Source organism: Corvus moneduloides, chromosome 1 (assembly GCF_009650955.1).
Source record: "Corvus moneduloides isolate bCorMon1 chromosome 1, bCorMon1.pri, whole genome shotgun sequence".
Lineage (NCBI taxonomy): Eukaryota > Metazoa > Chordata > Aves > Passeriformes > Corvidae > Corvus > Corvus moneduloides.
Window position 1 is genome coordinate 144,692,578 of NC_045476.1, and position 10,201 is coordinate 144,702,778.

Below are 10,201 nucleotides of genomic sequence, written 5' to 3' on the forward strand. Positions count from 1 at the left end.
TTCACCAGGACTCTGGGGATTTCCACAAAGAGGCACATGTTGCTTGCTCTGGTCAGTTCTGTGTGCATGCAGCAGTGAAGCAGCTCCTCCTCATTCACCCACCAGGGCAACAGGAGAACTGGCTGATCTCCAGTGAAGGCAGTGAGAATGGGATGCTCCTCTCTCTGCTCCTGCTCAGCGCTTGGGCAGCCAGCCAGCCACAGTGAAGGTGAACTGCTGAGATGTGGTGACAGCAAGCCGCTGCCACGAGCATTTAATTTTTAATTCCTCTCAGGGCCTCTTTTCTACCATCCCTCCCTGTAGCCCCAGGAGCAGGCTGCTGGCACCTGTTTCTGGAGCTCACATTGTTTGTGTTTGGCTGCATGCCTGACTGTGAGGGATGAGAGAGCGCGAGGTCCCTGGCCAGCCCTGGTGGGTGCTGTCAGGAAGCCCCTCCAGAGCAGCTGCTTTCCTGGGCCAGCATTCAAGGATGGGACACACAAGGTGCTTTGAGGGCTGGAACTGCATCCCAGCTCAGTGGGATCTGCCTGCACCACCAGTCCTGGAGCTCCTTTCGGCTTATTCTTCCAAATGCATCCTTTCCTTCTCCTTCAAAGGAGCATCCACCAGCAAGAAATGCTTCCTTTTGAGTTAGGCTACAAAAACAGTGGACAGCAGGAGCACACGGCCTGAAGCTTGCCCCTGGGAAGCACAGCAAGGGCTGTCAGGAAGGAATTACTGCGCTCTCCACTGAGGAAGCTAAATTACCTGAAATACCCCTTGTTGCAGACACAGGAGCACACAGCTGTCCCACTCGGTCTGCAGATCCCCTCTTCTCCCCACTCAAGTCATTCCTCTGCTTAAAAATGTTATTTTGGGAAAGAAATGAATAATGGGAACAGGACTGTAAAAGCACGGGGAATTCAGCAAACAAAAGAAAAGCTGCTATTTTTGAGAATATCTCAAACTGTAATTGTGACTTGTTTTAACTCCTTCTCTCCCAGCTGCCTCCCCAACACCCTGCTTGGAGTGCCATCCACAAGTATTGTGGGAGCAGCATGAAGGAAAGGTGTGTCTTACTACAGGCTCTTGGAGCAACACCACAGCCTGCTAATAACTGGCACATGGTGAACTACTAGTGCAATACTCTTTGACTTCTAATCAGATTATTTGAATTGAGGCAGGGGTTTCTGCAAGGGTCCAGTGTCTAACAAAAAGTGTAAAAGTCAGGCAAGCAGTCACCCTGCTAGTGCTTCTGTCACCTTCTGTCATCTTTGAAAGAATTGTATTTTTCTAATTGAAGCATCATTAGCATTATGTGTCCATGGTGAGTGGAGGGCTCTGACCCTGCACAGCAGCAGAGAACCCTGCTCCAGGTTCTCAGAGAAAAGGCCATTGCTGCAAGAAAAAAACCTGAGTCTGCCAAGGCTGCAGATCCAGTTAAGTAGTATAAACTCATCTTTAACAAATTCACCAAGACCCCCATGGAGCTGATGTGGAGCATGTTATACTGCTCTTTCATCAGCTCTCACTTATTCTGCTACTAGTGTGGCCAACTTGGCCAGGTCTCTTTGCAGCCCTGGTCAGGGCTGGTATGGTTCTCCTGCCCACAGCATCCTGTGCCAAGGGAAAGCACATCCCAGAACTGACATCTGGACCACTACTGCAGATGGCTCTGCAGTTCCTCCTGACAAAAGCCGCCCTTCTGGGCTAAAACCTAGCAGACGAGAGGCGAAATAGGAAACAAACCTGATGGAACCCCTGCCCTGATGATACTGGAGGAAGAACAACTATTACTGAGTCCCCTACAGTTTTGTGGCTCACACGCACGAACACACAGACGCAGGGATGGCTTCAGTAATATTAAGCTGACGGCAAGGAGTTGAGAAGGGTCCTTGTGTAGAGTTCCACAGAAAGCAGTTTATTGCTACAACTTGTGAAGGTTTCCAGAGGCAAATGACCCCGAGCACGTGGCAGCTCAGGGTAAGTACAGGGGTGAGGCTGACACCAGGAGCCAACCGGGGAACCTGAACCGGGGTACAGCACCATAACTGAACATGGCATTCTGGGAGAGGCTTCTGTCCCTCACCATAACCAAAGTCTTTGGCACCAGAGACTGTCTTAACAAGAGCTTTCTCTGTCTCTTGTGCCACTGGCCAATCAGCCACCACAACCAACCAAAGTCTGAGCTCATGTTTTCAGTTCCTAAAGCAATCCTATTCCGCCCAAGTGCTGCTGCCCATGTTGGCCAAGACTCCCGTGGATGCCATGGAGCAAGCAGCAGGGACAGGGGCTGCTCTGTCACAGGCAATCTCATTTCTGAATTGTCAGAAAAGAATTCTCTTTGTTTCATAAAGAGAACTGTAAACACTCCTCCCTGGATTTTCCTTTCCAAGAGCAGTATGAGAAAATAAATATCTATATTTTGTTCAGAAAGAGTTCCTCTTTGCATTGCCCCTGACCTTCCCAAGTCCCAGCACTTCTGCCTTTCACAGAGTTCTGCTTTTCAGCTTTTACCTTAGTGGTGACAAGGGGGACTTCCTTGGCAGGAGTCACTGTTAGGACTGTCATCAGGCCCTGTTAGGAGAGGCAAAGCAAAACACAGAGGGTCTTTCTGCAGAAGTTCCCACTACCCTTCAGTAACTTGGAGAGCAGAGAGTCCACACAGACCTCAGAGCTGTAAGTGGTTTAATAACATATGCCATCAAACATTACATGCCTTGCAATTCACATTGGGGATTTTGATTAAGGAAACCCTCCAACACGGCAAGGAAGAACTGTGAATTCTGATAATGTTCTCAATTTTTAGCAGTAAAGTAATTGAAAATTAAGGGTGAAGTGAAATAATTGAACATGAAAGCTGTGTGCTGTGACAAATCAGCAATAATACTCAAGTGAGAAGAGATCATGGTTAGACTGAAAGATGTATCCTTGGCCAGCCGTAACTTTGCACTCTTCTCATCCACATCAGCCTGTGAAATAAAAATGCAGGCTACCCTTCTGGTGGGACGCTTTCAGTAGGGTCAGAACGACTTTATATGAAAAGCCTCCCACAAGATAAACAGCAATGAATAGGACACTTGACAGACAGGTCCAGAGGACAACAGACAGTGCTTCTGCTGAGATATAATTGCTCTAATTGGACCTGGGCTTGAAAAAATGGTAAAGCTAAAGAGGACTCTGCAATCATGCTGCCATTCTGCACACAAGGATACTGTTGTGATAGGAAGCACATAGCAGTTGTGGAAATAATCAATGCCGTTGTGCTCACGTCCCCCGGTAGCTTGGATTTGCGCGCACAACATGAGCAGAATATTTTCTTTCAGTTAAAGGCTCTCAGGGCTAAATTGCTTCATGAAGTCTCTTTGAGTGCTATTCAGCTGAAGTTAGACACTTCGTATGTGCTGGATCCATTGTGTTTTTACAATCCTGAAGGAGACGCAGAAAGATCGTGTGAGACATAATCAGGAAATCTGGCTGCTCTAGGAGCGAGGGAATTTGGTAAGGAAAGAAGCCAACTTTGACCTTCTTCAGCTTTAACTTGTCTTCTCTCAGGTGACAGCCTATAAACCACCTGATCTTCTTGTCTAATAAAACCTCTCTACAAGTAATGTTGGGTGTCTCCAAAAGCATTTTCTATTTATAATGGTAGAACAATCATGAAACTACTGTCATCCAGTAGCAGGTACTGCACAAGGGTTGACTGTGCAGTGTTCCTCCAGCCCTACTTTGAACCCAGTGCCCAGAAGAGAGACAGCCCTGTTAGCCACAGCTACATCACACAGCAGCTAAACAACATCGCTGCGTCATTGCTAACACAGGAAGAGTATTTCACTCTCCTGACTCCTTCAGACAGCTCCATTTCACAAAAGTCTTGTCTGGCCTGTTCTGCAGATGCCCAGGGACATGAGGCAGCACTGCCAGAGGTCCCTGCATGGGCAGATGCAGCAGTGCAGGAACAATGGCAGCAGCCTGTCCTGGCCACATCCTGCCAGCATGTGCCCAGTCAGTCCTGCCAAGAGCTCTCCTTCCCACCTTGTCCCACCCCTCCTGGTCCACTGTGCCCCTGTGGCTGGGCAACCTGGCTCTGCCCTGCTCCCAAAGACCCATTCTCTTGACAATGAGATTCAGCACACAGCTAAGAGGCTTTGTGACAAATGTGGCAGGTTTAAACCTGTCTCAAAGCCTTTCAGCTCCCATGTGCAGACACAGACGGCTGAAATGCTGCCTCCTGCTCCTTTGCAGTTTCTAAGTAAATGTGCAAAAATGCAGTTGTGACGTTCAGGAACTGCTCATGTCCCACCTGTAAACCAGCACTTGCACCCCAAGTTGTCCCTAAAGAGCTTACAATCTGGCTTACTTCACCCTCCCTAACAGAAATGGTCATCTGCAGTGACACCCTGAAGCTCCTGCCCTATGCCCACATTGCATGACATGGGCGTCAGGATGTGTGTCACCCAAAATGTGAGCGATGGAACAGACGTCTTCCACAGCACCCAGGCAAAATGACAGGGCTGGGTGCCATTGGGTGCAGGAACATGGCCCTGGGCAGCCACAGGAAAACGGTCTCGTTCCTCAGAGCACTCAGGGGGTGACAGTGTCCCTGGGTCACTAGGAACCATGTCACCAGCCAGCCCATTTATCCATGCCATCCTTGGGGTGACAGGTCCACACTTCTCCTTTTCCTGTCCTGACAGTTCCTCTGGAGTAGCACTGTGACTGTCACTCAGCAGGACCGTGACAGATGTATGGGGACATCAAAGCATCAAGCATGCCCCACATTCAGCTTCTGCCTCCTCCCAATGCTGTCTTTGCTTTGTGCATCACAGGCTCGGTTTCACGTAGGGACCTGACCAATGCCCCAGCAAGGGGGTGGGAAAAATTGGCGGTGGATGATGCTCTCCTAAGAAGCGTGTGTCTCAAACAAAAGTGCACGGGATTTATCAACATAAGCCCAGCTAAAAAACACACGACATGTTTGTTTCTGGCTAGTATGTCTGGGATAAGCCATAGATTGTCACAAGAATAAAAAACATAAGGATTGACATCAGTGAGTTTCATACAGCTAAAATTTTGCACAACACTGTGAACATGTACTACAAAAAACACTGAACTATAAAAGAAGACAAACAGAGCTAAACCAAGACCCATCCTCAGCCATCTTCTGTGAAAAGAGGCATGGCTGGGAATTTCAGGTGCTGGGCAAATTGAAAACAGCATTTCAGACCAAACGACAAGCTTCTTGGTTTTTCTGCATGTAAATCAGATCCTTACATTATTTCAGTGTCATTTTGTGGCTGAAAGCAATTCAGCAGATATCAGCACAGCCAGACTGAAATTGAGCAGAACAGGATCTGAGCCCTTCAGCTTGTAATGATTAGATGGTTCTGTGGAAACGAATCTTATGAAAAAATGATGTTCAGCAGAAAGTTGACAGTGTGTGAAGACCACAGAAGGAAGGGGAACTTTACAACTCAGCCTTCACATTTTCCACCTATAGGATTTCAACATTTGCTAAAGTTGTAGTAAGGGCAGCTTCTTCACAGTGCTCCCTCTGGGAAATATGACATTCAGCAATTCCTGAATTACAGTTTCTAATTATATTTTCATACTGTAATGCTGTCTGAAATGCAAATTTGATGACAGAATAATTCAATCCATATAAAATAATTACAAAATTACTGTTTCTCAACCCTCAACTCATACTCCCTGCTATTTAAGAAGATAAATTTAACAGCAGCAAAAGTACAGCCAAAACATAGTCTATTTTTTAAACTGTTATCTGACTATAACTGTCTGCATAGATTTTGGCTCACCATAGAAGATTATTTCTAAAATATGACTACCAAAAACATTCCAGAGTTACGATTTTTGTTGCTTTAGCTTGGAACCAACAGTCAGGTCAACTGTGATTTTGTATTCAGAGTACCCTACGCATGGCATCTGTTTAACTGGAAAAGCAACTGTTGGCTAAAATGCCAAATCTCTACTGCAGCTCAGCTATCATTTAAACTAGTTGTTCCTAATGTTGATGCAGACATTAAATTAGCACAATGTAATGATTTTTAGCAGAATGGGAACCAACTTCTGCAATAAGTAATTTAAGATCCTGAAACTCCATACTGAAACATCGGTTCCCACTGACAACTGCCACGCTGTACAGAGGATTTTATTCCCCCCATGAATATTGCCTAAGCAGGAGCTAGGACCTTTAAAAAGACAGCTGAAATTGCATTCTGCTTGAAAAAATTCAAGGAGTAGTGTTCTGCATTGCAAGGGCTTTTTAGATTTTATTATGATTCTGGCCTAAATTTATATTGTCATTGCCCATCAACTCAACCAGATCAAGGCAGAGCACACTAAAGGCTTCAGTGTGTTATTATTATGAGGCTAGAGGCATCAACAGCTCACATCTGTTTTTGACTTCCCTGTTGTATGCAGTTGTGTGAGAAGTGACTTGAGGAGATCTCAGACATGACTTTAGCCAAGGTCTTTCCTAAGGTGAAGTGCTCCAATTCCTCAGGAACTGCCAGTCTGCTCACCCTTCACCATGGACAAGGCGACTGTAGGAAGACATCTTCCCTTCCTCATGTGTGTGCAAAGGGGCTGACATTTGCCAATGGCATGAAGGCTGATGGGAAGTAGGAGGGTCAGTCTGGACTCCCTGGAAGAAGGTGAAGTGTTGTCAAGCCCACACGCATCTCATGCTTTTTCTCTCTATGTCAGAGGATTCCAAGCCCAAGTAAGCTGGCAGTGTCACAGTTGTGGCGTTGGGCAGCAGGTGAAGGATGGGCTGCAGCACCTTCCCCTCTCGGTGGTGGGAAGGAACCTACAGGCTGTTCTTTTCTCATGGTGGGTGGAAGCACGGCAGGGCAGAGATGCGGGGATGCTTAGCATTACACTGCCTGGCAACTCCACACACTGCCAAGGTAAACCTGAGTTCTTGTCCAAGGGGTTTGGTACGGAGCTGACCAGTGAAAATGAGAGCATGAAATCATCAAGCAGAGGCACATAGCCCCAGGATGACTCTCACACACCATTCCCTGCCCTCCTGAGCGGGACCTGTGTCTCCAGTTGCAGACGCTGGTGCTCCCTGTGAGCTGCCTGCTCGCAACTCATTCCCAATCTCTGGGGCAAAATGGGTGGGGCCTGGTGATGGGATGCCCAAAGCCCCCAAAGACTCATTGAGAGGGGACACAGCTGTCACTCTACCAAGTAGGACACATCCCTGTACAACCCCAGCAGCACTTACCAGCTTGCCCTATAACATTGCCTCTTGCCACAGCATGTCTAGGACCTTCTGCTAAAATGTGAAGCAGTTTATCATCCTCTTCTCTAAGATCAAGCTAGAGCCTTTTCAAGACTTCCTCAGAGTCACTAAAGAAAGATATGTCCATTCCATCTGGAGATGAGGAACCTATTTTTAAAGTACTTCTAACGAATAGCTCTCGAGCAAAAGTTGCATCAATTATTTTTCCCCTTACAGGTGTTTTCAAGGCAAAAAAATGCTACAGGACACTGTATTCAAGCCTAAATTAACAACATAAGCCTCAGCCCACACTGAGCATCATCTCTCAAGTCAAACCTGGGAGGTGACGGCAGCTACACATGGAGTCAAATCCTGCAGACATGAGGGTGAATGACTTCTCTTGAACGGCAGGTGCCACTCAGCCCAAATCTGTCCCCATACTCCCTGCCTTGGTCACTCTGCAGACTTACCCCAGCAGTATAAGCTGGTGAACAAGCAGACCTCAGAGGGTAGTGGGTTGTATCAACCACCTCCCCCTGTCCTCCCCTCCTACCCCACCTCCACAGTCTGGGGAACTCACATGCAGACGGAGGGGGATGGACTGCCACGGGCTGAAACACAGCTCCCCACAGCAGCTGGAGAGCTGCCATGCCCAGCCCAGCCCAGGCAGGTCACCTGGGCAAGGACGCCGAGAGCCCACTCACTCCCCACGGGAAGTCTGCTCACGGAGTGCCAACACCTCCACTAATGCTGCGAGGCTCCTGTAAACCTTGGTTAAACTCACCTATGAGGAGCCAGGCGAGATTCCTCATGCACTGGTGCAGTGGCATCAAGTGAAGAATTTAATAAAGACAATTTGAAATACTTCAGCCCCCTCAACAATGATGTTTTAGGCACAAGAGTTGAACTGGAAAGAACTGATGAGGTAACACCAAGTGAAATGGTTTAGATGTTTCAGATGCATTTATTCTTGTTCTCTGCTAAGAACACCAAATGCAGTGAAATCCAGAGCATTAAGCCATAACTTCCCTAGAGCAGTGCCTTCAGTTTTAATGTCTGTCTTGGCTCTCTTTCTGAAACAATTACTTATGCTGCATTTGACAATATTAGGATAATTTTCACATATTTTAAAAAATCTTTTACTGCTCGGTGCCTTAAATTGTTTTGTAGCTCCACATTGTTTTAGACTGTTTTAAAGCAGCTGCTTTAGAGAATCATTACCATTATTGATAAACCCTTTGAACTTTGGGAGGAAGGGAACAGGAATATATAATTCGAGAAGATAAGAAAGATCTAACATACTTTCCAGGAAACAACGCACACGATGCTTCAGCTGTAATCTGTTCTTAAAACAAATCTGTATGTTCCCACACAAACAAACTCAGGCTGTGGCACTAAACTTCAGGAGCTCTGGGATCTCCTTCCCCACAACAGCTACCTCGGAGTAAGTGCAATACAGAGACAGACTCAAACTCCCTCTTGTTTTTACAAAAAGACCCAAACAGCATTTCATTTTTCAATAACTGTGGTGACTGAAAAAATCAGGCTGCTCATGCTACAGTTCTTTTTTTAGCTATTCTAACTGTTCTCAATGCACAACAGAAAAAAAAAAAAAAAGAAAAGAAGACAAAAAACCAAGCCCTGTGTGTGTGCCTGTGAGAAAAAGGGTAAAAGCCTGTGTTACAGCAATGCTGCTCTCTTGGCATATTTCAGATAATTTTTCAGGAAGGTTTTGATTCTTTCCTCTGTAAACACTATACAGTCAAGAGTGCCGCGTGCCCCAGGAGAGGGGCAGAAAGCCCGGGGAGTGCGCAGGGTGCAGGGATTCCGCATGAACAAAGACGATTTAAATGCTCGAACTTTGAGAGTTGGATTTTAGGCTGTTCCTGGCTGCATTGACTGCTGGCTTCCCCCTGACTGGACACACTGGGTACAAACCCGCCTGAACCGGGCAGCATTAAGAAACTACAAATTCCAACAGAGGTATAAAAACACAATGCCTAAACATAATTTCTTTTAACTCCCGAATGCATTAGCCTAGGATTACTCACGTTCATTTATATTCCTCAAGTGTCAAATGAGAACGCTATCATTCTATTCTCCTTTCATGGATCATTAATCTATATTTAACTCCGTTTTGCCGTCTGCACACAGAATTAGTAACTGGAAGCTGCTTTGCATTTATCTGATAGTGCTGGGCTTGTTCATCAAGGCAAACTTCCAGCCAAAACAAACAAGTGAAAAAAAATATTAGTCACTGATACAAGCTGCTTTCTATTCTATTTTTTTAAAGGAAAATAACCCAAACCTGATGAGAACATAAAGCAAATGGTTACCTCACACTGCACAAATGCAAGTTTTTAATAGTCCATGCTCTGGCAGCCCCTGAGATTCAGCAGCAGCAGCAGCAGCAGCGGCGGCGGCGGCGGCGGCGGCGGCGGCGGCGGCGGCGGCGGCGGCGGGGATGACTCCAGCATCCACCGGGTTCTCTCACGGCTTTGACTGCGCGGCCGGGACCGCAGGCTCAGCCTCCAGTGACGTCAAGGCGGCCGTCACATGGCCCGGCGCCGGCCCAGGGAGCACTGGTTGTCCTGGCAACCCCAGCACTGCTCCGAAATTATTTCAATAGGTCATCTGTCATACTGCGCGCACATTGGAGCCATCACGGGCGCCCGGACAACCCAAACACCGCGGGCTTGCTGGAGCTGGCTGCGCCGGGGGCTGGTCCCATCGCCGACTCTCTCTTAACCCTGTCCCTGTAAGAAAACGCGTCTCTCTTCCTCTTCCTCGTGCATCCCCAACCTCCGGCAGAAAAAAAGACATTATACACCTGGTTTGCTCAAGCAAAGGGGCACAAGAGCTGCCCTCCAAGGGTGCTGGGACACCTCAGTGACGTGCTGGCTAGCTAAAATTAGGGTCTTTCTAAATGACCCACAGCTGAAGTTTTATTCGTGGCCACAGAGACATATGCTT

The 10,201-nt window shown here is 47.1% G+C and overlaps 1 protein-coding gene across 1 annotated transcript in view; it reads right to left on the reverse strand.

Moving 5' to 3' along the window:
• NCALD (neurocalcin delta) overlaps nt 1-9,736 on the reverse strand; it is a 62,293-nt gene extending 52,557 nt beyond the window's left edge. The window contains exon 1 of the mRNA XM_032130517.1: nt 9,565-9,736. The gene's annotated coding sequence lies outside the window, so the exon portion shown is untranslated. The remainder of the gene's footprint in view (nt 1-9,564) is intronic.
• Nucleotides 9,737-10,201: the final 465 nt, after the last annotated feature.